Raw genomic sequence first — 24,369 nt, forward strand, 5'->3', positions numbered from 1 at the left:
AGTGATTTTAATAGTATTTTCAACTTGAAAGACCTGAACCAAGATTGCTAGGGTTTGAGGCCAACCTCTATTATATAGTGCCACCCGGGTTCTCCTTAAAATTTTCAGAAACCATAAGATACTTTTTTTGACAGTTTTGTATTATGTGCATTTAGTGAAAATAATTTTCAATGTGTTCAGACTTACATTTTAAGTATTTAATTATAATAAATAAATTATAATAGCTTAGGGGCAAAGGTGGAGAGACAGTTAGAAGCTAAGAGCCCATACTGCTCTTACAGTAGACAAATGTTTTATTCTCTAAACTTGTGGTTTTGCAACTCACAACCTCCTTTAACATCCTCTCCACTGCATCTGATGTACTCTTTTGAACTACAAGAGCATCTTTATGTGCACTTACCCAGGCACAGACACAGACACAGATATATAAATATAATAATAAAATAATACAGAAAATACATGGATGCTGTATCACATGTGCAGTAGAAGGTGGCAGAGAGGAAAGAGGCTCAGTGTTCTGACCTATGAACATCTGAATGATTAGTACATAGCCTAATATTTCCTGAAAATAAGCCTTAGATGACCAACCAGTCTGGTGCTGCTTAGGCATAGACAATCACCCAGGATGGGGAACAAGCCAGGTACTAGAAGAACTCCATCTAGGATCTTAGGGCCACAATGGGAATGAGTCTCAGACAGACAACTACCCCAAGGCACCACTCAGGTGGGACAGGTGAGGAGCAAGTCTGAGACCACCACCAGTCTGGCACCATGGGGTTTGGACAGCAAGCTAGCCTGAGATGACCACCAGTCCATTACAATGCAAGTTTGAGGGGCAACATAATCCCTGTCCAATATCATAATGTACTCCACAGATCACTCCTGAGACAACCCCAGATATTTGAAGACTGTGGCCACCACTAAGAGGAGCAAGTAAGTGGTGAAGAAATGGAAGAGAAAGAGAATCAAAAGGTATATCTCATCAAACAATGATGAGAATAAAACTAGAGACAGGATGATAGTAAGGGACAGTATGATATGAATAGCCAATGATACAACCTGGGACCATGATGGGATCCTGGCCTGTGCTGCCAATTGGGTCTACATTTATGTCTGTGGCTCTGAAGCAGCAGGGATCTGTGGTTACCAAAGACCAGGTAGATGTCTCTGGTCTGGGCTGCCTCCAAGGCACATGTTTAAGAAATAAGATTTCTTAGGGCTGTACAGAACTAGCCCCACCCCTCATTCGGGCATCATGGGAAAACTGGCTCTTGGTACATGAAAACAGGAGGGCAGATGCCATCTCTAGGAAGCTGCCGTACTCAGGAAAGCCAACCACTCCTAACACAGCAGTTTTGGGAGTTGCCAGTGAGCTGCCTCATGGATACAAGCTTGAGAGAGCTGTCCCTACCACTCCTGTGCTGTGTGCTTGTGTGAATGAAGTAGAAGTACACTCTTCCCCTTTTGCTCCTAATTATTTTCAGTATGTTGGAAGCCTGGTCTGGGGTTATGAAAGAAGGAGAGCTGTCCCTGCACCTCAGAAGCTACAGCTGGCCCTTTACTTTACCTGAGCAACACAGTAGGGTTAATGGGAATGCTGGCAAATCAGACCAAGGGCTTGAGTGTGGGATAGGTGGCCTTGCCACTTGTCTAAAGGGTTGAAAGTTAAGGGGTTGGGGAAGGTTATAGGTAAGAGAGGTATTCTAGTTCCCTGGGCACACATTTGACCCTTGCCAACTACAGCATGTGGCAGAACAGAAGCTGGGCTGTGGTGCAGAAAAGGGAGAGACACCTTCTGCCACTCCCTAGTCATGAACCATGCACGGCAGGCAGGAGAGCTGTCCAATATGACATGAGAATGGGGGAAGTGGCCATGTTTCTTTACAGCTGCAACACTCAAGGAAGCAGGCCTTGCACCTCTCCTGCCCTTGGAAGCAAAGGTTGTGGGGTTTGCTGGAGAACCAGCCTTGAGAACATGAGAGCTCAGATTGGGCTGACCTGCTCATATACTTCTGAGATCTAGATTCAGAAGTTTGCATTAGCCTACTACAACATCTATCCAATCGAAGAAATATTGGAGTATATGGAAGAGCCGGTCCTATAGACCCAAAACTATAGGATCTCCATAGCAAAGGGTAACAACAGGATATCCCAGAGGAGGCCCAGTGAGGTTCCAATATTGATAAAATAGCAGAACAGAGGCCTCATACCAGACCGATGAGTCTGCAATGAACATTTGCAAGGGAAGAAGTATAGACAAAAGTTTATACTGTGAGACATAGTGGGACATACTACAGCTTCCAAACTAAGAATTTTTTCTTGGTTGGGAGGAGGTTGAAAAGGTGAAGGGCAGGTATGAGGGGGAGGCAGAGATGAGTGGAATTGAGGTACATGATGAGAAATTGACCAAGAACCAATAAAAAGTTAAAAAATATAACAAAAGAAAAATTTAAATAAGAAATCAAATGTTCCATATGTTTTACATATATCTTACAAATTATTATGCCACTTCTTTGGCAATATTTTAACTAAGAAAAATTTATTGGGTATTACCACACATTATTGTATGAGTTTATATATATATATATATATATATATATATATATATATATATATATATATCCCATTTCCTTAATAGTTCAAAATAAATAGCAGTTTGGGTATATGGGCACTCAGTAGAAAATATATATTTGCAAATGGATGTTCAAAAAGCTCTGAGGACTCTTGCATGACAAATATCCATCATATGATGGTGTATGAAACATACTCTGTCAAGACAAAGCATTGCACACATCCCAGAAGTAAAGAATGAAGATGCTTGCAGATTCCTTAACTTAGTTATATATTAGAACCAGAAAATTTAGGGCATAATTTTGTCCTGGTAAATTGTTATTATCCATATTAGTGCATTGAGAAAATTCCAATGATGTCATTTAGGCAAGTTGATGTAACCTTTGGAGTGTTGGATAAGAGATGTTACCAACTCTGAAGATGAAGTTCAAACTCCACTGCCACATTTAACAGTGTTACCTTACTACCTGCCAAGGAAAGTATCTCTGTTGAAGAGCTTGCAACAGGATGATTAGAATAAACCATTGTGTGCAAATTTTGCTTTTAAGTTTGGCATATGAAGTCATCAGGATTCTCTGGGAAAGAAAGTGATAGAAAAAAAATTCACTCCTAAGTATTCTATAGTAACATTTTCATATGTTCTCACAATAGAATTTACCTGTTTCCTTTACTAGACTGGTAGCTAGAACTCTGGTTTGTGATTCTACATAATTGTCCAGAAGACATGTCCTCTTGGGTCTAAAAATGGTGTTGAAGATGCAAATGGATATTTGCAGCAAAAAATTCAGTGTTTGAGGCTTGGCTGAGTCTGTCTGTGGAGGACGGGATCCTAAAGGTTTAAGGAGTAACCTTACAACCTGACACTCTAATGATGCAGAGGTACAGTGGGGTCTTTATTTAGGGAAGCTGAAGATAAAACATGAGGAAGAATTCCCTAGAAATCATGGAAATCAATCCTTTAGCCACAAATAAAATTTTAAGAAATATAATATTATGAATAAGCAAGAGGATATAAAACACTAAATATACAAATCACCACATATCAATCTTCAAAGTAAATCTCCTGTAACAAATCGGGGACTAATATGAGGGGAAATAGACTTATACTTGCAATATAAAGCTATAAGTCAATGTAGATATTTATAGTTGAACTATGAATAAAAGTACATCTATCCATCAATCACTTATCACCTATATATCTGTCTATTTATCTGTTTATCAGGGCTGAAAATTCTTGTTTTGAGGCTTAGACTTTAATAGGTATGTAAGTTCCAGACAAAGAGAATAAGTCCCTGAGCCCTCAACACCAGGAGTGGCCTCATCCATTGAAGCTTTCATACACCAAGCCCAAATTTGTCCTTTTATCTTACTCATGGTTGCCTCCACTTAAATTTCAGGCAGTTTCCACATCACCTTCAAAGCTAGTATCATTTTCTTCTACATTCAAAAAATGTAAGACTAATCTGTTTTTCCCCCTGTATGCTAACAAGGGTCAAGAGACAGTAGAGAATGGTAATTGTGTCTTTCATTTCCCCAAGTGCTGGTTTGTAGCTATTCATAGTCCCAAGAACTAGGTGTCAAGAGAAGAATTGATGAGAAGAGTCCCTTTCTCATGGACCTTTCCAAGGTGTAGAGGGAAATCTGCTGCCTCCTACCCTTCATCCTTATAAGACAACCACTTCTCTGAGTTCTGTTCCCTGAAAAAATATTTGCCCTGTTTCTCGGTTTAAAAATAACATCCAAAGTGTTCATTCAAGTATAAAGAGAAATGTCTTTCTAGTGGTAAATGATCAATGTGCCCTAATCCACTACTAATCCCATACTCTGCCTATTTCAGGAGGAGGTGAAAATTAAGCAGAGGTTCCAACTGCTTAGTTGTGGTGGTAGTGATGATGGGGTCATTTCAATCAGAAAGGGTCTTCAGATTGCCAATTGCGAGTCAGATAAATGATCTTTGCTACATGTCTTTTTAAAACCTGGATGAGGAACCCCAAAAAGTATAGCTGTCTTGCTCATGGTTACCGGGGAAAGTGCCAAGGTTTTTCCCTCACACAGCCAATGAGGACTGAGAGATAGAAGATTAAGCTACAGAAACAAAGAAATTAACAGCTTTATCACTTTGGGGTGGAAGAGAGTTGAGAGAATCTGCTAAACAGACAGTGCCTCGGGTATTAAAACACAGTGAAAGCCCCTATTAGTCCTACTGAGAATTTAGCCATGTGTTGTTCCATCATTTTCCTCCACAATGTCATCTGGCATCCAGATATTGCCATCTCTGGTGTCTCCTCTCTCTTTGCTTGTCTCTACATATTACTCTATATTCTTTCAACAACAAACAAACTTATTTAGGTTGATATTCAATCTGTGCTAATTCTTGAGGAATTATATGTGTGTGTGTGTGTGAGAGAGAGAGAGAGAGAGGGAGAGAGAGAGAGAGAGAGAGAGAGGGAGGGAGGCTGCTTGAAATAAACTTTATTTTCTATTTAAAGTATTCAAATTTGTAAGTATTAAAAATACTTCATTTTTCTGGGTGCTGGTGGTACATGCCTTTATTCCCAGCACTTGGGAAGCAGAGGCAGGTGGATTTCTGAGTTTGAGGCCAGCCTGGTCTACAGAGTGAGTTCCAGGATAGCCAAGGCTACACAGAGAAACTCTGTCTCAAAAACAAAAACAAAAACAAAAACAAAAACAAAAACAGAAACAAAAAACAAAAAGCAAAAACCAAAAAACAAAAAAATACCTTTATTTTAAACTTTTATTCACATATAATAATTAGCCTTTCAATATGCTTAAAGTCTTCCACAGCAGTTTTCATATGCATATCAGAGTGATTTAACCCTAACTACTCTTTCAGTCCCTACCTGTCTTCTTCTTTCCTTCTTTTTCTGAAGCTGGAGGATGATGTAGACCTATAATGGGTGCCTGAACCCCAACTCCTAGACATAGGAAAGCTCTCATGCCTTTCTTATTCATAAGACCTGTCGATAGGAAGATCCTGATGGAGCAACTGGTTTAATACATCCTCTAGTAGCTAAAACCACCACCAATCTTCTAGTGAGACATATTTTATAAGCCCTGGATATGGCAATTGTCACCCAATCAAGGTATTGCATCTGGATAAATGATCATACCCATAAAAAAAACAACACCCACCAAACCCTTAAAGACCCCCTCCAACTCACTCCCAATTCTAAGAGCCAGTGTTAAATGCTATACTCCATGCCTTGGTTGGCTTTCAGATGAAGCCATCTGGGTTTAATGGTGGCCTCTATCAAGGGAACAAACTCAGCCCTTACACATATGGTCAAAGAACAGCTTCTACTAAACACATCTGCCAGCACTTAGCACATGGAACACCACTGTGCTCACTATGAAAAGTGCCCAGGATGATGGAGATTAATAGAGGATTTAAGGGCAATTAATAAAATCATATAAATCTAGGATTCTCCCCAAAATGGGCTGCCCCATGTCTCAGTCATCCCTGCCAATGTTCTATTGGCAATAGATTTCAAAGATTGCCGATTTTTCGATCCTTCTCTACCTTCAAGATTGTGAACACTTTGCATTCTCAGTATCCCCATTTACTTCTCTGGGCCAGCCTCATGACGTGTGAATGGATGGTTCTCCTCAGGAAATGACTAACATCCTTACCTTTGACAAGAGGCTGTGGCCACTGAATTAAAACCTTATTTAGATGACTCAAGTTATATCATGGATGACATCTTACAATTTGAAGATTCTTCCCCTTCCCCTTCCCCTTCCACCTTAAAGATCAATTAATAGTTCCTTTTCCTCTATAGGATTTAAAATAGATCCTCACAAAATACAGCTTATTCTGCCCATTATATATTTGAGAATAAAAACATCCCTTACCTCAAAAAGCTGTTTTAAACCCATCCTTCTGTTCCCACAAAACTTAACACAAACCTCCCTCCAGAGTATTTTAGATAACCTTAACTGACTTTGACCTTGCCTACCCCTTCCCACAAACACTCTACAACCCATCTTTAACCTCTGAAAGGGAGCTAGAAGGCCCTCCTCCCCAGGATCAATCTAAGCTCTGAAATCTGTTAATATGAACCTAAAAGACACTGCTCTTGTTAAGTATGATCCAACAAAGCCCATACAGCTCCTTATATTTAATACTTCCCCTATACTTGTGGAAGTGCTTTATCAAATCTAGGAAGTAGTGGATAGCCTCATACCCTGGTGGGCATTACACCCGAATTTTAAATGAATTGTATGTACTCTTTAATAAGATTTAAAATGGCAGAGACAGAACACCGCAAACCTTAGGAAAAGAATCAGATATCCTTATCATCCCCTTTTCCATCTCTGATATTCAATGACTACTCAAAAATCACTCCTGCTTGCTTTGCTATTAGCTTAATAGAATTCTCAGGACATATGATAACCATTAGTCTTACAAAAAATGGGTTTCTGCCCTAGTTCTGTTGCGATGACTGCCTCCCCATGGCTTTTTACAAAAAGACCCAAAACCTCAACCCTCTTAATATTTGCTAATGGAGGAAAGAAGAGAACTATAACCACAATATACTAGTCTCCTGGTGAGGAACTCTCAGTTATCTAATTCAAAGAACTACCCTTCCATTTCTCTCAATATAAGGAACCATATGCTATCTAGCTCTAAAAAGAAGTCAATAAGCACTCTTATCTTTTTTGTTTTAGACAGTGTATTTGCTATTAATTTGCTCCCCTGGTAATGTTAATCTTTTGTCAAATTAGACAAAAATCCACTTTCTACTCTGCTCCATAAGGTCTCCACCCTTTCATAGTGAAGAGACTCTCCTCTCTACATCTATCTTGTCAGGTCTAGTAGACATCCTGCCAGGTCCATATCTGAAGAAAATTCCATTGCTGATCATACCACCTCTACAGGAATATTCACAGCCTTCTTCAAGCAAGCAAATCAATTCCATTCACTCACACAAACAAATATAAAAGGGTTTCACACTTGATTCTGCCACATCTGTTGCTCTCAGGTTCAGAGGATAGCAAAAACATGGTCATCTTATGAATACCTTATTAGTACCTTAGCTTTAAAAACTGGGCACTAAACACAGTTATCAAATCCATTGCCCTATGAAAATTGATTTCCCCCACATTCCTCAGTTTGACAGAAAAAAAAAACATGCCTTTGTTGCCCTTGACACACATTCACATTTTATATGGTCTAAAGCTCAAATGATACAACCCTCAAAAAAGGTTAATTCACCATATGCTCTCCACCTTTTCCATCATGGGCATTTTTCAAGATAAAACCTCATAATGGCCCTTCCTCTACCAGCTCCCAGTTCAAAACCTTCTGCTCATAATGGAAAATTTCCCATTACACAGGGATTTCTCAAGATCCCCATAGGCCAAGGAATAATAGAATAATAGAATAAAAACCACACCAAACCCTAAAAGCCCAACTTATAGAACAACAACAAAAAATGCCAACCTATAATATGTAATTAATATGGCACTAACTACCACAAATATATTTAACATTTACAAAACCTCCAAATGCCCTCTTATCTTCCTCCACTGGCATACACCAGGAATAATTCCCTCTATCCTAATATGATGGTATGATCCTTTGGGTGGGAGTTTTGCAGGGACCAGACCCCTCCTTACAACCAAGAAGAGGCTTTGCTTCTATCTTTATACAGGGTTAACCTAGGCCAATTTGCATCCCTGCCAGGAATATCTGACACTACCCCACCAACCACGAAGATATCTCACTGACAGATCAAGGATGAAAAGGCAGAGGCAAGCCACCCCAACAAAACAACAAGATCTCTTGGGAGGACATCCATGACCCAGTGGCTACTGCCGAAGCCATGTGTCCTCCATACACTTCCCTTACCCATTCAAAAGTTACAAAATGTTCCTCTCATCAATCTCTAACTACCTGTTTGCCTTGCAGGACCTTCCTCAAGACCCCATCCTATGTGTGCCCATAACATCACTGTCACTAATCTGGTGCACTAACACTACTAATTACTGTATTAAACACCCTTTCGAGACATCTGCACCCCAGGAGTGATTTTTCCCCAGGTTCATCTCTATGAACCTAAAGAACTTGCCTTGTAGCTAGGAGGAAACAGAAGAAAAGAGAGATTTTCATCCCATTAGTTGTTGTACTGTATCTCACATTCTCACTGGGTACCATGGAGCTGCTGGAACAGTTCTTACCCAAACACACCCTCTGGCCACCAAGTTCTAAGACAAGCTTAATCAAGACATGGCTTCTACTATAGAGTCTTGAGTCCCTTCAATGAGTCCCTTCAGCTAAACTCCCTAGCTAGGGTTGCTCTCCACAATTGGAGAGTCCTGGACTTGAGATCGCTGAATGCGTTGGGACTTGCATTATGTTGGGGGAGGAATGGTGTTTCTATCTAGGCTGATGGAATGAGACATAGGACTACTAAAAGATCTCTTCCAGGATCTCTGAGCATGCTGTGTGCCAGAAACCACTACCCTTTGGTAATCAAACTACCTTGCACCTTGGCTTTTTCTCCTCCTTGGGCCTGTACTAGCCACTAGAGCCATGGTCCTTTTGGCCCCATGCCTTGTCCATAATTTTTAATTGACAAATAAATAGCATTGCATAAATCACTTCTAGTTTGGTTCTGGTTCAATACCAAACACAGAGGCTGAGGACTATGACACATCTAAAACTAACCAGGGGGAGATGTGGGAAAACCCTGCTAATTCTAAGTTGTAGTTTGCCAGGTTCAAATAGCTCTTCCCTGAGCTTCTCACAAAATGGAGGACTCCATTTTCTTAGCAGGGATTTTCTGCTCTCCACCTGATCTGTTGAACCCAACCCAGATTTTACCTAAGAATGTCATGTAACTCTTGGCAAATATACAGGTTCAACTTCCTGAAATGCCTGTCTATGAAAATGAGGCATCCATCCTCAGAACTTTAAATCTTAGCCAGTGAAACTTTACCCTAAGAAGAACCCCTCCCCATTTTCCAAGGTTTATGTAGTCCCTGTTAACCTTAAATAAAGTGCACACATTGCTTCATTGAATACCATATCATATAAGAGAGCTGTTTCATTGAATGTTGTTTAAAAGACTTGTAACATAAAAGAGCTGTAACTTTGAAATCTTCAGAGAAAATCTTCTCACTGCTAGACCTGGATCCTGGTGACTCACACCTTCCAAACAACACTTCACCCTTTGTGCCCAATGTACACCATGGTTCAGACACCCTAAGGTACTACATGGTGTTGGTTAGGATTAGGGTTAGGGTTAGGGTTAGGGTTAGGGTTAGGGTTAGGGTTAGGGTTAGGGTTAGGGTTAGGGTTAGGGTAGACACCCTTAGGTACTACATAGACTTGGGTTTCCCCCTGCTTGTTGTGCAACAGTACCTGGATGTACCAAGAGAAGAAGTGAAACAGAACAACATTGACTTTGATATTAATGGGCAATGTTACCTTGGGAAAGAGATGATGCATAGAAAGTTGCACATGATTCTAAATTAGGGATTACTTCCTGAAAGTCAAAAGTTATTAAAAAATGCCTTGTCTTCCCAAAGCTTTAAAGATTATTTCCTTGTACATATGTTTTATACACTAGGATTTTGGGATAATATATAAGAGGTATAAGAATTTTTAAAATCTTCCTATTGTTTCTTTACTAAAGACATTACCTCACCATGAAAAGACTATGAAATCATCTTCGTTATGTGGCTGGAGCCATGGGTCCCTCCAGGTGTACTCTTTTGTTGGTGGTTTAGTCCCTGGGAACTCTGGGTGTACTGGTTGGTTCATATTGTTATTCCTCCTATGGGACTACAAACTCCTTCAGCTCCTTAGGTCCTTTCTGTAGCTTCTCTATTGGGAACTCTCTACTCATATGTATTTTGTCAAGCACTGGCAGAACCTCTCAGGAGACAGCTATATCAGGCTCCTGTCAGTCATATGTGGCAGAGGATGGCCTTGTCGGACATCAACAAATACCTCGTTTAGCATTGCAAAAAGACTCCAGAAATCTGACTGCCTCTCTTAAGTATAGAGGATAAACTAGCTGGGTGGTAACCTGTCTATCCCTGGGCTTCACCTTGCTCTGCCCCAGTCCTACATTGAACATAGAAATATGTCTCCTTTGATAAGCATAAACCACAAGAACATGAACAAGAGCAAGAAAAACAACAACAAAAATTAGCAGTATAAGATCTCCTGAGATCACCACTCCCTACATCATTACATCTCTTTCCTTAGTATCTTTCTGACAGCTGCTTTTGTTCCTTTAGATACATTAAGCTCCTCATATAATTCATATTTTATCCTTATATTTTTAAGAAATTATATATTTTGAATCCATGTTTTTAGAGTTCCTTTCCACAAACTTAACAGCTGTCCTGACGGTGCCCATACAACCCATGTATAGGCATTGGGGCACTTGCTGTAGTTCTCTGCAAGTATCATATTAGGAGCAGTAGCTGAGGGGATGGGGTGCCTGATGGGCTTTTACAACCTCAGAGATTATCCCCAGAGGCACAGCTACTCCAACAAGGCCACTCTTTCTAATCCTTCCAAACAGTTCACATATGAAGATCAAGTCTGTGAAGGGTCATTGTCATTGCAATCATTCAAACCTTATAGACTCATTAAAATACTTTAAAATATTAATTAACTATATACCGAAAAACAGATACTTATAAAATAATTCAACATATAATAATATGTAAGTGCATGCACTCTGTTGATTTACATCAAACATAAATCCAGTTTTCCCATATTTGTATTGAGATGTTCTTAGCCTATGAGCAAGGAGACAAATATCTTCATTCTATGTAACTTTTATTGTCTCAATCATTCTAACATAAAAAAAGAAATATGGGTAGGAAAGTATTAGTGATGAAAAATGTGGTTCAATGACAGTGGACCACATTAATAGAAAACTGATATTATTCTTTTCACATCAATCTTTTTCATATGCCAATATGGATTACCTAAAATATTTTAATTTCTTAACTATACATATTCTATAATATTAACGGGAACCTAACATTTTTATTACATCGTCTATACAGGAATGCACTAGAAGATTTGGCTCCACATTTGGTTCTTTATTCTTAAGCCAGCTGTATCAGGTTCCTTTTTTTGCGCCTTCATCTGCTTTTAGCACAGTAGGCTGCCAAGTTTCACTGGCTTTTTTTCATGTTGCCTGTTCTATATTTATTATTCTCCTCAGAGTTTTCAAATTTAACAAATCCACAGATGCTTTTTCCATCTAGGCTCATTTATGTAGATTCGTATAACAGTAAATATGTCTACTGACCTACTCAACACTTCTCTCAGCTCTGTGTTTTATTTGCATCTCTTCCACTTAGATACTTGACTTAGTATAATCATTACATTCCTTGATGTTTGAAAACCATTCTTGATTGTGGTAAGATCATGGGTACTCAAACTTGGGTACTCAAACTTGTACTCAAACTACAACTCCGTTGTAGGCATTTTTGTATGTTCAGAGCATCCACTTGTTTCCTTTTGGAAAAAAATGTTAACATCTATGTTGGAGAAGAAATGATATAGCTTTAAGGTTTAACATTACTCAGCCAGGCACATCATTAATTTCACAGACACAATTGGGCATACTCTTAATTATGCTGGCAAGTAATATCTTTATAGTGAAATTCTTTTCTTGGACTTCAGTCAACAATATACTCAGAAAATTGAATTATTAGTCAACAAAAGCTAGAAGGCAAATTTATGATTTCTGTTGCTAAATTTCATATTCTCCTTGCTGACATGCCCCTAGACATGAAATTTTAAGCTAAAATATATCTATGAGTTGTCAGCCATTACCTTGAAAATAAAGCTGAATGTTCATTATACTATAAGTAGCTTAAGATAGTTGTTTTACATCTTTGCTTCAATTTTTCCTTAGGATTATTGTTTTGATTTAGTGTTATGTTTATGGACACTATTTCAGTAGGCTCCCACAAATGAAATATTGCCATTTTATGTGGCGCCAAAACTAAAGGGTTTATTTTGAGAATCAATTGGTCACATGAAAAATTCCATTTCATTTGTTCTTGATGCTACCATTTCTTTATAAATGAAGAGCCCTGTGTCCATGGATGATTCCTGAATTGTGGTGTACCCATACATGTATCACGTTTGGTGCCAGTGTGTAACTCAGTGAAATTAATCCTACCCAGAAGCTTCATGGTGATAAATTTTGTGATAATTCACCACAGCATTACTTCAGCACAATATAAGTCTGTCAAAAATAAAAGGTGATGAGGATTCGAATGCCAGGAAGGCCATTAGTTTCCCTGGGTTTTAAGAGCTATGCTTTGTTTATTCACATGGGGATTGACATTATTGAATTCTACATATCATAGCTGACATTTTAAAAATGAATTTCTGCATAGATGCTTCTCTAAAGAAAAAAGGGTTTCCTTTAAAAATATAAATTTATGCTAATATTTCATGAATTTTAATAGAACATTTGCTCAGACTAACTATCTTAGATCATTCTTCCTTTGTTCTTTTCTTTCTCCCTTCCTTCTTCTCTCTCGCTCCTTCATTCCCTCTCTTTATCTTTCTTTCTTTCTTTCTTTCTTTCTTTCTTTCTTTCTTTCTTTCTTTCTTTCTTTCTTTCTTTCTTTCTTTCTTTCTTTCTTTCTTTCTTCTTTGTAGTATTTGGTCTCTCTATATCCAGTAATTGAAACCATAATACTAATAAGTGCTAAAATCTCATATATTTAAATTAATAACAGAAGGATACAAACAGATAAATATCTAAAAAAAGTTATTAGAAGGATTTCAAATGTGTTTTTCTAGTTCTCTTGTTGAATTTTTGTATTTTTTAAATATTTAGGCTTTTTAAAAAACAAATGTATCCATTAAATGAGACTTTTTTCTTTCACACCATTAATGCGTTGTTACATTGCCAACAGTTTACAAATATTTTTAGAGTTTTATTGATTAAAAACTTTAACTCCATTATTTTTTTGAGTCTACCATTGTCTAAACTACTGTTGTTTATTTTCTTTTTAGAGTTATGCCTAAAAATGGCTTCAGTTCCTGATACATTCCCTATATTCACAGAAACCCATTGTTTATAATGTTTAAAATATGAAGGACCAACACTATGCTGGACAAGTTACCTATAGTTGTCTACTTTAGAAATATCAATTTAAACACCATTAAAATAATATCATACCAAGCTTTTATATTAAGTGTTCAGATAAAGACCTGACAGTAATAAATTTTAAAATTATTTAATTTTAAATTTACAAATTAATGGCTTCTTATAAATGTGTGGAAACTACTATTTTAAATGTTATGAAATAATAATTTAAATACTGTCATATTATCATCAAGAAAAGTAAAACCCTACTGTGCTAATAAAAATCAAAATGTTGTTCTAGCAAGATGACTCAGTGAATGAATTTTCTTCCTGCCAATTTGGATGATCTTATTTTCTTCCCAGCATGCACATGATGAATGGAGAAAATTTAGGTTTTCTCTGACTTCTACATTTATGATGTGGTGATTTTTTTCCTTCGAATAATTATAAGATGTAAACAAAGACACAATTTTCAAATACTGAAATGTTCTTTCAAATCTCCATTTTAATTATATTAATTCTTGCATTCCATGAATATAAGTCCACTTTTTTCTTACAAGAATGAACACAGCACCATCATAGAAATCTGATTAAGTCAGACTCTGAAAGCAAAACTCACACACCCTGCCAGCATGCACCATTCCAATCAGGATACAGATCTCTAGGGCTTCAGATATTTAGCATGTATTTATTTTGAAAAATCTGTTTGTTTTATTTTCTGAAATGTTTATGGATACAGTTGGATTGTTACTGTAAACATTATTATATCTACTGTTTTTTTTCTACTGTGCACACTAATACTTAGCCATAACTGTAACATTCACAACTATTTTTTTTTTTTTGGCAAAATGCTGTTTAGAAAGGAAAGTCTGTCTATGATTATAATTGCTTCTGGGGAGTCACTCATGGGCCATGGTTATGGTCAGCACTAATATGCCTCTGCACTCTAAAAAGAATTATGAGGCATTTAGTATAATAGAATTACTTGCCACTATTACAAAGAACACTAAGTAGAAGAGTATGTTTCTTCTGATATATTGGATGATAATAATATTAACAATGAGTGATTGGGAGAGGTAAACAGGTTTATATTGCAGACTATGAGCAAGGCCATCCCCAACACTCATACTCATGCTTTCTCTGCACCAGGATTTATATTTCTCCACATTAAAGCTGTTCTGTCTTCTTAGTTACATAAGGTGCCATCAGAACAGATCTGGGAATTAGCAGTTGTGCTGGCACATTCTGTTTAGCATCAGTATTAATCATCTCTGGACTGTCCTCAGTTACTGATACAATTAGGAAGCTAGTGTCAGAACACTGCTGATTCATTGTTAGGGGTGTATGGACCCTGGCACAGGAACATGGACTAGAACATTTAGAACCATTATGCTTTTTAGACTTACGAAATATCACTGTTTATATTTCACTGACTCTTAAATAGGAGCTTATTTCCATCAAGCCTAGTATATTAAAGCCTAATCAATGCATAAAATTGTCTTACAATGAAGTAATAAACTCTATTTGTTTTAGTAATTTTCTATTTACATACAAAATAAAACTGTAATATTTTAATCTTATTATTTTTTGAAACTTATATTTGTTCCCCACTTTTTATTATTGTGATTTTTGGGTGAAATGAGAGCTATGTGTCTGTATGTATGTATGTATGTATGTATGTTTGTGTATATATATATGTATGTATGTATATATGTATATATGTATGTGCAAATATGCTTTTATATTCTTTGTCTGACCAAATTTTAGTTCTTAACATTAGTACTTCCCATTTTTGTGGTTACAAGGAAACTGAAGAAATAACACCTAATTGGTTTCAGTAGATGGTTTTGAATGAGGATGTCCAAATATGTTCTTTATTCAAGGTGTCTCCATTACAATTATCATCCAGCTAAACTGAGGAGTTCCAAGCTTGATGAAAACTATGAAAATATGGCAGGAAAGATGCCTAACCAGCTATGTAGATGCTCCTTAATCTGAAAAAGCTGAACATCACAGTTACTATTAACTAGGTTATTGCTTTATATTAAAGAAGCACACTTTTTGGTACCTGTTCAATGTCTTAGTGCTCTGTATGAATGTAGGTATCTGTGTGTTCAGGTATGTGTATGTGTGCTTAATTTTATATATATATATATATATATATATATATATATATATATATATATATATTCAATGTGTGTGTGTGTGTGTCTGCATCTGCCTGCATGTGTATGCCTGTGTATACATTTGTGTGTGCAATTATTTGTGTGTGTATGCATGCAAGTAAATGCTCATGTTGTGATTTCTATTTTTGGTGTTTCTAGAGTATGGAAAGAAATAATTCTGCTACTTTTGGTTGTAAGACTGTTTGATTTACAAGTCAGTGAAGCAGTATAGGGCAAAACCAGAACAGGGAAGTGAGAAGGGGTGGGTGGGAGAACAGGGGGAAGGAAGGGGGCTTATGGGTCTTTTGGGGAGTGGGGGGCTAGAAAAGGGGAAATCATTTGAAATGTAAGTAAAAATATATCGAATTTTAAAAAAAGGAGAGAAAAAAAAGAAAATTAGAGACAAAAAGGCTTGTGTAACATGAAGGTCTAGAAATTGTAGCATTTGCAGCCCTTTTGTGGTTGCTTAACATCTATTTCCATCATACAGCCAGTATTAAGATTTTATGACATGCAGTATGTTTGCTATAGGTGCACACTCGGGTAGGTATGACATATCTTCATGAGAAGGTAATAATTATGTCTGTAGGAGTTCATAAGTGAATAGTTACACGTATTCTGGTGAATGCTGCTGGCAACTGTTAATACAGGTAATCTCCCCCACTATCATCATGTATAATCTTTGTTCTTTTCATAGTAATTAATCTCTCAGTCTTCATGAACAGGCTGTGTTCTTACTTAATAATGTTGCCTTTCTGCCTATTAAATTCAAATTAGTAAACTACCTTCCCAGAATCTTTTTTTTTTTTTTTTTTTTTTTGGTTTTTTATCTGTCTTTAATACTTTTGCCTGTGATTTGTCTTCATTTCAATCAGTTATTTTGACATGATTTAGAAACAAATTAGCATTGGAATATTCTTTCTGTCATTACAAGGTGGCTCGTTTTTAAAACAGTTTGCTAGATGTACTCTAAAGAGAAGCCCGTGTGATTGCTTAAATTAAGTCACTTGCAGTATTATTTATGTAGCTTATGTATAGTTATTTACATGAAAAGATGCAACCTCAAATTATAGCAATGGCATTATTTGGATAGCTTAGGTCTACACACTATGCCTATAACATTTCAGAATTCTGTTATGTAACTCAATTTGAGAGACTTTTGCCTATATTTACAAGTTTTTCTTATCTGTACTATTCTCACGTCTTGCTTACATTTTGTTTTCAGCACAACATTCCTCTTTATCACTTCTCAGTCATACTCACACCTGCTACTGCTTCCTAAATGGCAAAGCTATGACACCACCTCTTTCCACATGTGGTCAGATAAACTCAATTGCTCAGGCACAAAGCTGGATTTCTGTAAATTCCTGACCTAAACTGATAGAAAGCTTGGGCGTTAAGAAATGACTGGGACTCTTACTTGTGGCAACTGCATCAATTTGTTTTAATAACTGATATTAACTACTCACACTAGTTCCTGGTGCCAGGCTCAGTACCAGAACCATCAGTGGACATTTCAAAATGGCACACGTAGCAAAGAGCTTTACACTTCTTTACACTGAAGATGGGGCAGCACCAAGACATATCTCTTCATAAATTACAGCAGAATGTGTCTGACATGGTGTCTAATTTAAAAGAGTTTCTCCCTGTAAGCAGGATAAATGATGAATGGTATGTAGAAACACACTTTCAACCCTCTGGGTTTCTTCTAAGAAACCTGAGAGAAGATCATGTTTCCAGAATACTATAAATTACTTTGGGTCATTAATGCCTACAGGAGCACCCCAGTGTGTTATTCAAAACACAGACTCTAAGGTTAAAGTCAAACTATGTGGCAAAATACACAGTGACATTAGGGAAGCAATAATGATGAGAACAAATCAGGAATCCTGCTATTTAATGAAAGTCTCTGCCACATAAGTTGATTGTGAACTATTTCATTTTTTTCTTTCACTGAATCTCTGGGTATCTGCAAGGACATGGTCAAAACAGAGAAGTTTCTCTATTTTGTTCTCGTATAGGAACAATGACAAACTTTGCTTGTCTGGACTCTTAAGAAACTCAGTTTGTGGGGAGCATGCAGCTGAGGGTAACAACAAAGTCACAAACCCACTTTAAAGATTATGAGTGGTTTGTTTGTAATTACTTCTGTTTATTATAATTTGATTTGAGGTTCCTTGACCATGACCTCTATATATGTTCGTTTGGGTATAGTTTAGAAGTTAATACTTTTAAAAAGATTATTTTAGGAGGATGTGGTGGATATTTCCTACATTCGCTCAGGACTTCAACTGTTCCTTACAACTAATATTGATCTGTAATATTTAAATACATAGAGATATACCATTTTCATAGATTGAAAGATATATCAAAGTAAAAGGGCAATTCTCTCTAAGTTGTTACAGACTTAATCAAAATTCTGCCAATAATAAATACAGAGATTTAAAGTAGTGAGAAAAGATGCACATATGAAATGTTTTTGTGTTAGGACCAATCACTAAGTAACTCTATTTTCTTTGAGGATATATATGTTGATATTTCTACATACATTATCAACCTTTCTCTATATATGTGTATTAAATAATTTAAATATTTATACAATTTCACTTTTAAACCAAATTTGTAATTCCTTTGGAATGTTTAATATAGGCTCCTAATTACAATGATGAGAAATGCAGCCGCTTCTCCATAATCTGAGAAATATAATTTGCTTACTAGTTGTGTTATCAGCTGTTTTGTTTCTTATTTTGTACTCTGATTTTCTTTTCAACCTTAAATAAAACTCATGTTCTTTCTTCTTTTCATCTTTACCATCTGGTATGGAGCATTGCAGTGAACTTCACTGAAAGAAGCTGAAGAATCATCGTGAAGAATATAGAAAGTCAGAACGAGGAACATAAAGGCAGTAGAGGTGCCTAAGTGAGTTAAGTCCTGAGTAAATGTCACTTACACACTTACTTTGATATTAACAAGGCCTGTACTATGTACTTAGATCAATTGACCTATGATAAGTTGATGAAATCTTTACCTACAGAGGCCAGACTGCAGATGGATGGCAAAGCTTTCCTTGGGAGTCTGAGTGTTTATGAACAGTTGATCAGTATGTGCAGAAGCTACCAGCTGCGTCCTGTTTTTCTGGATGTTTACAGCTGTAGACTGCTGACCTGAAGATACCTCCTGCTGAGACTGCGTCCCTCTATCTGTGTGCTCTACCCAGTATACATGGTGACCTTTAAGGTTGTGGTAGTAGCAGACAAAAATAGGAAAGATCCATCACACAAGTACTTTTTAAAAACAATTCTTGGTGGTTCTACACATCTAAATGATACTCTACTTATACAGGCAATAATTTCATGCCACCAATATTCCTAGACTCATCAGAACTCTTTGCATTTATACTTTTATTTTCCAAACTTACCTTATCTTTTATTTTTCTCTAATTACACATTTAAGTTTCGTGTTAAGCACAAATTTCAGAGCCATTAAATTGAATTTTCTACTTTTTGTTGTTGTTGTTCTTGAGAAAAAGTCTTATTCTATATCCTAGGGTGACCTTCAGCTTGCAATATACCTCAGACTTGCCTTTGATTAGGTGACCATCAGTCAGCCTGGTATTGCAATTACAGGTGCTAAGCTTTAGTAGGGGCAGTAATATGACCTTCTTATGTCTAGTTCTGAAGGACTCAGTGACTTCATTTTCAGATTCTGTCCCCAGCTCAGTATTCCAGTTCCTCTTTTGATTCTTTGATTGAAGTCAACTTAAATGATAATAGTACTATAGAATTTTCTTTTTGCTTCTAATTAAAGTCTATATCCCAGCTTTGATTTATTCTCCCAGCACAGATTCATTTTAACATTTCAGTCATTTTTTTCCACAAAGATATACTGTTTATTCAAACAAAGCAAGGGAAACAAAAGGGCTTCTTTCTTCAATTCTATTTAACATAGCTTTAATAAAGGTGCAGGCTCATCAGGCAACCAAATGTAATGCTAACTGATGGACACTGGAACCATGTCTGTGGTGGCCTGGATGTCCCAGGCTTTGTCAGGTTTACCAAGATTTTGTTATCATCAAACAGGAATTATGTCGCAAGTAACTGACCCCACGAACAAGCACGCATTTGAAGAGGTTTTCCAGAGTGCCAACTTCCGATCATTTACACTCAGAATCAGAGTCAAGCTGGAGACCTACAATGATGAATCTTGAATTAAGGCTACTTTGATAGACATGAAGCCCATGGACTACAGAGACTGTAGCAAAAGGCTGATTATGAACATCAGGAAGAACATTTGACATTTCAATCTTTTAACACACAAAATCCTGCTTATTTTATATAGGTAATTTGAAAAATCATTTTTTAATGTGTGCCTATGTGACTCTATTTGTGCATCAATTTCCTTTTGAACGTTGAAGTCTTTCTTCCTGACTGAAATGAAATCTTCATTAACTCAGAGTTTGTGTTCAAGTTTGCATATTGTATACCTAGCACTTGTCGTAGAACCTGGTAAATATTAAGCATTTAATAATTATTTGTTGAGCCAATAATTACATCAAGTGTGTGAGCAACAGAAATAAACTTTTCCTCCTTTCAGTGTTTCAAAAATAGCAAATGATGATGAATCTGTGACATGTGTTGCATGATATAAAGCCAAAAAAGAAATACAACATTTAAGAGATCTGAATTTGTTGTAGAAAATTAATGTAACCTCATTATAAATTGCTTGGAGCTATTCATTTACAAAATAATGTTACCAATGTGAAACGAAAGCATTGGGAAATGATTCCAATTTTAGAAAAGAACATTTCGAATGAGAACATTAACATTTACAAAGACATTTATTTTCAATTTTAGCAAGATGACTAAATGGCAATATGTGCAATACTTTTTGTATGAAGGTGTAGTCAGTTGGCTCTACTTATGTGCTGAAGTGAGTATCTAATTTGCTAAAAAAAAAAAAAAGAAAAGAAAAAATTTGAATCCATTTGTTCTCATTTATCTAAGCACAGGATATGTTGGAACTGAATTAGGATCTACTTAATGACATTCTGACTTCTGCTAAATACATTATGAAATTTCATAGGAACGTCTATATCAGGTGGTACAATCTACTTAGGGAGTGATGATTTTTTGAGTCCTCAATAATTGAAAACATTTATCTTGGAAGTAAGTTCAAGGTTGGCTTCTTGGGAATCTGATTCCAAGTCCTATATTTGGCAGAGCTTAGCCCTGATGACTTTCTTTCTGAGGTTTATTGAACGACACTTTGAAGTCCACGACTGGCATTCAATACCACAAAGAATTTTCTGGCCATTATTTCTTCACCCATTCAGTGTTTTTCAGGTTAAAATTTTAAAATTATCTTTTCTTTTCTGTCAGAAAGTCCAGTATATACTTGTAAAATTTATATATTTTTTTAATATTTTAAGAAGCTTGATGAGAGGAAGCTTTTGAGAATTCATGCTAATTTGCCATAATTAAACAAAATTGTTCTAAGAAAATTCATATATTTGACAATATTTGAAAGACTGTCTTGTACTTGTGAAACAAAAAAACACAAATTAAAGATTAAACTTTAATATGAGACTTTGGGATAGCATTAGCTTGTACATTTCAGTGATTCAGAAGAATACAGAAAATATATTATTTGTATTTTAGTGCATAATTTTTGAGGCACCTACATTTCTGTCTTTAGTCTTGTACTGTACTGGTATGAGAAACTATAGAAACAAAGGCAATCAAAAGGCATGTGTTTTAGATGTGGGAAGACTAATGTCTTCCATTTTGCAGTATTTTTGCTTATCTGTTTATTGGGATTATAATATAATTAACATATTATTCTTTAATTTCCTCCTTTCATAACTTCTTATAGACTCACATGTTACTTGTATATATGTTTTCAGGATTGACTATTTGGTATTATTTAAGCAATTGCTATGTTCTTCCCTGGTGAAAAAACCCTGTTTCTCCCTCATCTAATACTCCTCAGTTGCCTATAGTATTTCCTGTAGGGTGGAAACCTCTGGAGATTTTTTCCTATACAATTTTGGATATCCAATAGTTTCTTTGTTCAACTTCAGCTATGATGCCTGTCTTAGTTAGGCTTTTACTGCTTAACTGTATGCTGTGGACAGACTCTATGACTAAGGCAAGTCTTATAAAGACAACATTTAATTGGGGCTGGTTTAGAGGTTCAGAAGTTCAGTCTATTATCATCAAGTTGGGAACATGGCAGCATGGAGGCAGGCATAGTTCAGGAGGAGGTGAGGGTTTTACATCTTCATCTGAAGGCTGCTAGAATACTGGCTTTCAGGCATCTAGGAGTAGGGTGTTAAAGCCCACACCCAGTTACACACCTACACCAACAAGGCTACTCCTCCAAATAATACCACTCCCTGTGCCAAGCATATATTAACCATGCCTATGAACCACAACAATGGTCACTATGGGACAACAGTTCTAAGGGTGCAATAGTGGCATGCATGTCCTGTAGATAACCATTAGCTCTCCAATTGGACTTCAGATACATTCAATAAGTTGGAAATCATGGCTGGTACTGAAAATTTAGCTAAATACTCTGTGCTTGTTAAGGTTTGGTCTGTTGCTATGTATTGTAATGCTAGTACCCTCAGGTCCTGTTGCCTACAAGTAAATTTTTTTGTGGGAATTGGTGGGGAGCAAAACTTGTTCCTTAACTTGATGCTACTGTTTAAATAAAAATGGTACAACCAATTACTGGAGGGTAGGTGGGTTTCAAGTTATCTAGTTGAGGGTTGCAGAGAGGGTGAAAGAAGGAGAAAATAGGAAGAGAGGACATGGAGAGAGGAGGAAAACATCATGAGAAGAGATGGATGTACCCTAAGATGGATGAAGAGCACATGGACAAGAGAAATGCAAAGTATTTGGAGCACATTGCCAGAGTAGTAGCTAGGCCAGCTGTCAAAAAAAGGAGATTAGGGGTTCCCCTCCAGGAAGGGTCACCCCTAAATAACAATAGTCTGAGTATCATTCACTTGTAAACTAGACAGGGATAAGATGAAATTGATTCAACTATATATATATATATATGTATATGTATATGTATATGTATATGTATATGTATATGTATATGTATGTATAAGTTGCATCTAACTTAATTAATTAGAACCCAAACTTACAGCCTGAAAGGTTTCATGAAAGGACAAACCAACATTCTGGGGTGAAGAAATCTGGAATAGTAAATCATATCCTGGGATAAACTTCCCAAAGGATATTTTTTAAGTTAATTTGGGAAATTAGTGGCATTTCACTTTACTTCAAATCTTTGCCACACTAACCTAACCAAGCTTATGCATTTGAAACCATGGTCATTGGCTGTTTGACAGTGTGTGTGTTATTGAAGCACAACTGGGTTTACACTAAAGAATCATCATTGTACTTATACCATTTGGTAGCTTAACATCATATTCATATTCTTAATTGCACAAGAAGTCCATGATTTGTCACAATGGGGTTTTGCATGTTTGCTTTCAGTGTTGGCTATTTCTATGTTTTGTAAACCAAAACAGAATTTCCAAAAACAATGAAGGAAACCAAAATAAATATTTCTGCCTTTGGGAAAAAATATGATGGGAAAAAGGCAGGCTAGCCTGACAAGAGGACTGGGTTATTTAAAAAAGAACAAAACACAAGAGGCACAAAAGATACAACTTATCCCAAGTACAGCAGAGTTAAAATCAGGCTATAGAAAGCTAGTCCTGAAGCAGCAACCTGTACAAGCACAGAAGTTTGGTGGGTTAGAAAGGTCTGTCCAGGGCTGGCAAAAGGCAGAACCAGGAGTCCTGACATATCTGAACAGTTAGGGCTGGGATAGTAACACACAAAGTACAAACTAAATGTCCCAAAAATCTAAACTGATAAAGTATTGAACTTGAAGATCAAGAAACAGAAGAAGCTAATATAAAAGAAATTATAAAAAGAAAAAAATATTTAAATGTTATAAAACAAATCTTTAGGGACATGTTTTGAGATTAAAAAGAAAAACCATTTTCTATATTTGGGAAGCACAATGACACAGTGCATCTGGATTCCATATGATTTTACTTTGCTTATTAGCATACACATGGTTGCTATATAATTAAACTAACGTCTAAAGAAAGACAATTGTCTTTCACATACTCAAATAAGGAACAGGAAATCATCTTTACTTGATCTGTGAACATTGCATGTTCTATTAACAACTGGGTTTATATAACCATATATTGCTTGTAAAAGTTTGTGTGGTGCAGAATAGTAGGCCAAGAAAGCAGCTCTGACAAGATCAAGATTAAGGATACTAGGATGCGTGATCCTGTCTTAGTCTGTTCCAATGCTGTTTCCTCAAGAGACGTAGTACTTCCAGAACAGTTTCAGAAAACTGCTAACCCTAGACCATCACAATTCATTCAGCCTTACAGACTGATCCACTCATGATTTCACATTATGCTTGAACTTTCTCAACATACAGAAACTGTATGGCTTTTTGTTTGACAAAAATATTCTCACTTTCCA

At 36.5% G+C, this 24,369-nt stretch overlaps 1 pseudogene; it reads left to right on the forward strand.

Annotated features, from left to right (window-relative positions):
• The first annotated feature begins 465 nt into the window (after positions 1–465).
• LOC127681996 (uncharacterized) lies at positions 466–552 on the forward strand (annotated as a pseudogene).
• Positions 553–24,369: the final 23,817 nt, after the last annotated feature.

The sequence above is a fragment of the Apodemus sylvaticus genome, chromosome 3 (assembly GCF_947179515.1).
Source record: "Apodemus sylvaticus chromosome 3, mApoSyl1.1, whole genome shotgun sequence".
Classification (NCBI taxonomy): Eukaryota; Metazoa; Chordata; class Mammalia; order Rodentia; family Muridae; genus Apodemus; species Apodemus sylvaticus.